The sequence below is a fragment of the Mus pahari genome, chromosome 13, assembly GCF_900095145.1.
Source record: "Mus pahari chromosome 13, PAHARI_EIJ_v1.1, whole genome shotgun sequence".
NCBI classification, from domain to species: domain Eukaryota; kingdom Metazoa; phylum Chordata; class Mammalia; order Rodentia; family Muridae; genus Mus; species Mus pahari.
In genome coordinates this window covers 14,735,767-14,740,055 of record NC_034602.1, presented here as the reverse complement: position 1 = coordinate 14,740,055, position 4,289 = coordinate 14,735,767, and the positions used below count along the sequence as shown (strand labels likewise).

The 4,289-nt window shown below is 42.6% G+C and overlaps 1 non-coding gene across 1 annotated transcript; it reads left to right on the top strand.

The window, feature by feature from the left end:
• The first annotated feature begins 972 nt into the window (after positions 1-972).
• Positions 973-1,104, top strand: LOC115065271. Its single transcript, XR_003845064.1, has one exon. It is a non-coding gene; the product is annotated as a small nucleolar RNA SNORA17 (small nucleolar RNA).
• The last annotated feature ends 3,185 nt before the right edge of the window (positions 1,105-4,289 follow it).

The following is a 4,289-nucleotide window of genomic DNA, read 5'->3' as shown; positions in this document are numbered from 1 at the left end:
TGTTAGCCTCTGTCAGCAGTCCTGGGAATCCAGCTCTCTCCTGGGTCTCAGTGGTCAGATTACTCTCTGCAGCGAAGCTCTCCTCTATCAGGGAAGGTGCACAGAAGCCTGGCATTCAGATCTGCCTCCTTGCTGAAGATGTAGTCCCAGAACAGGGCCTGTCCCAGATATGTTGCCTCTGCAGTTTATTCACTCACCTGCACAGACTTGCCACTGAGGGACCCTGTACACAATATGACTCTCTCACTTGATCTGGCAGACAGAGCCCTTACAGGTGACCACCTTTCCTCTGGTGATGAAGGTGCCCAAATTTCTGGAGCCCGAAATGGTGTCTGTCCCAGAAGTTAGGTTGCTTCTGTCTGTCCTGAAGCTGTGTAGCTTCTGTGGTCCACACTCTTGCTAGAGTAGACTGGAGCCTAAGAAAAACCAGAGCAAAGATGGCTCTCTTTCAGGCTCAGGCCCTGAGACTCCTCCTGGGCGAACACCCCTCCTTGGGCGGGAAAGGTGCCAGAGGACTGGAACCAGAAATGGGATCTTTCCCAGAAGCTGTGTCCCTTCTGCAGGCTGCCCCCTCCCTGGGAGTGCACCGGAGCAAAGATGGCCCTCCTACCGGTTCAGGCCTTGAGACTGCTCCTGGGGGACACCCCTCCTTGGGTGGGGAAGGTGCTGGGTCGATATTATTTTTCTTTCCTTTAATTTTGTCTATTGAAAATACATTATTTTCTCATTCAGTATATGCTGATTATATTTTCCTTATTCTCTATTCTTCCCAGTTCCTCACCATTTCCCATTCCTGGCAGATCTACTCTATCTCTGTCTCTCATTAGAAAATAGTTGGCTTCTAAGACATAACAGTAAACATGGCAAAATGACATATAACTAAATGAAGCAAAATCCATCATATCAAAGTTGGACAAGGCAACCCAACAAAGGATAAATAATCTTAAATGTGGGCACAAGAATCAGAGACTTACTACCCCTATAAGCATTATAGATATGGTTGCTGTGTCATATGTGTGTCATTGGATGGCAAAGAGAACAGAGGATATGTCTCAGTCCAGTGTTCTGACCTAAGAACATCTGAATGATTAGTAGCCTAACACTCCCTAAAATGGTCAGCTGAGACAACCACCAGTATGAGGCTAGGAACCTATGATACCACCAGTTATGTGCCAAGCAGGCATGGATGGGCTACAATAATGGGGAGCAATCCAGAGATTGACAAAAACAACCTGTCTGAGACCATGGGCCCCAGGCAGGAATAAGCCTGAGATAGACAATCCTCACAAGAGATGGTTAGTTAAGGAGTAAGCATAATATGACCACCAGACAAGTGCCATAAGGTCCATATAAGGTGCTAACATGAGATGACTGCCCATCTGGTACCATGAAGGTTTAGGTAAGACTGCCAAAAATTACCCCTGCCTGATGCCATAATGCATTTGTGGGACATAGTATTATGGAAACTACTCCTTAGATGAACTCGGACACTCAAAGATCCAGACACAAATAAGAGGAGCAAGTAAGTTTTAGAGAAATGGAGGAGAAAGAGTAAAAGAAAGATGTGGGCACAATGAAAGGAAGCAGAACTGGAGACTTGAGGATAATGAGGAACAGCCTCATGTGAATAGCCGCCAGTTATTCCATCTTAGACCATAGTGGGGTCCTAGCCTTTGCTGCTACCAGGGGACATATCTGGATCTGTGGCTCTGAAGCAGCAAGGCTCTGTTAACACAAATGGGCAGGCAGATAACCCTGGTCTGGGCTGCCACACATCAGGAACATGGTGATGTCTTAGGGTTGTGCAAAACTGGCACCACTCCTCACCTGGACAACATGGGTAAACTGGCCCTGAGGGCATGATAAAAGGAAAGCTAACTGCATACCTGGTCACCTTCAATACAGGAAAGCAGGCTCTTTACTTCACCTGACAGAAGACTAGAGTTAACCCTGGTTGTGAGATGAACTGGCCCAGAGCATGGGAGAGCTGTTCCTGCCACTTGTCTGCCATGAGGTGACATGGGCATGAAACAGATGCTCCACTTACCCATTGTCACATACAGCAGGCTTTGGTGGTTTGGAAACTTTATTATTGCTTCTGTTTTATTAGGGAGATAGATCTATGCAAACTGCTTTATCAAACTTTGATTTAACTTTTGTAGGTGATACAAATGACTGTCGGTACCTCTAGGCATACCAAGCAGTGGCAAGTTCCACCCTGCTCCCTCTACACTTTATTCTCCAGTCCACAGGAATGCCTGAATACCTGGAGATCTGTTGCCACCAGGGACATGGCAAGATCCCCATCCCCAATCCTGTGCCAGCTGAGTTCCAGAATAATCCCGGCAGCCATGATGTGTCCATTCACTCCATATATCATAGCTTTGCCTGCAACCAAGGTGGCCTGTTGCCACTTGGGACAACCAGATCCCTACGCCACAATCCCCTGTCCACAGAGTCCCCTGACAAGCCCAGCAGCTCTTAGATCTTCTGGGACAACTTTGTCCTGTATCTTTCCCTCTACAACTCTAACTGCAGTCCCAGAAGCCTATAGCCATGAGAGATCACCAACTCTGCCTACATTCTTGAAGGACTTCTGCCACCAAGCACAAACAGAGGCTTTGCCACTAGGAACTGGAAGCTCTGCCTGAATCCCTATAAGCATACTGCCACTCAGTACAGCCAGCTCTACCTAAAAGCCTAGACATCTGCTGCCATCAGAGAATACAAGCTCTGCCTACCTCCCCAGAGACCCATCGTCACTTGGGATAACCAGCTCTATTTGCAATCCCAGAGGCCTGGTACCATCAAGGACCATCAGGACTGTCAATACCAGGAACAAACAGATGGATAAATACCAGCATAAGAACACAGTCAACAAAAGCCTGGGTAATATGACAACATCAGAACCCAGCTTGCCTACGACAGAAAACCTCGGATAGCATAACCCACCTTAAATGCAAGAAAATTACTTTAAATCTAATTTTATAACAATGATTGAGTCCTTTAAAAATGAAATGAAGGAATCCCTTAATGAAATTCAGGAAAACACAATCAAACAGGTATAGGCCTTTAAAGGAAAAAAATGTAATTTAAAATGCAATTAAATTAAACAAGTAAAATTGTCAGAGACCTGAAATGGAAATAAAAGTAATAAAGACATCACAAACTGAGTCAATCCTAGAGAGGAAAAAAACACAGAAAACTGGACAGGAACTCCAGATGAAAGCATTACCAACAGAGTACAAGAGCTGGACAAGAGAATCTCTGGAATAGAAGGTACTATAGAAGAAACTGATACATTAGTCAAAGGAAATGCTAAATCAAAAAGGTTTCCAACACAAAATGCTGAGGAAGTATGGGACAATGTGAAAGACCAAAATAACAGGATTAGAAGAAGATTCTCAGCTCAATGACCCAGAAAGTATCTTCAACAAAATCATAGAAGAAAACTTTGCTAGCTTAAAGAAACAGATGGCTATAAATGTACAAGAAACTTAGAGAACAGCAAATAGATTGGACTAAAAAAGAAACCCTACCACCACCACATAATAAAAATCAAAATACCAAATTTACAAAACAAAGAAAATTATTAAAATCTGTGAGGGAAAATGGCCAAATAACATCTAAGGATACACCTATCAGAATTACGCCTGACTGCTCAATAGAGACACTAACAACTACAAGGGGCCAGGCAGATCAGACCCCAACAGACCGCAGATGTCAGCCCAGTCTAATAACTTAGCAAAGCATTCCATCACCATAGATGGAGAAATATGATATTTCATGAAAATCAACAAACTTATATAACATCGTTCTACTAATCCATTCATATGGATGATACTAGAAGGAAAACTCTTACTTGAGGAAGGTAAAAACATCCAAGGAAACAAGAAATTTATAAGCCCATGCCAATAATATTAAAAGATTATAACACAGAGAGAGAGAGAGAGAGAGAGAGAGAGAGAGAGAGAGAGAGAATGTATTACTAACACAAACATCAATATCACAGGAATTAACAATGTTTATTCATTAATATGATGGATATTAATAGAATATTAAAATAAGCACAGATCCAAATTTGATAAAATTTTAGTCTAGGTCATTTAATTAGAAAATTGTGATGATGAATGTTAAGAGTTATCAATAAAAAAAGTGTGTTGATTGCTATTATTTTGTTGTGGTGGTGATGTATCCTCTTCTGATTTTCTTATTTGTGATTATTGATTGCTCATATATATTGGCTGTGGTTAACCACTTCAGGCTGAATGTTTCCTTTTAGAGTCTTA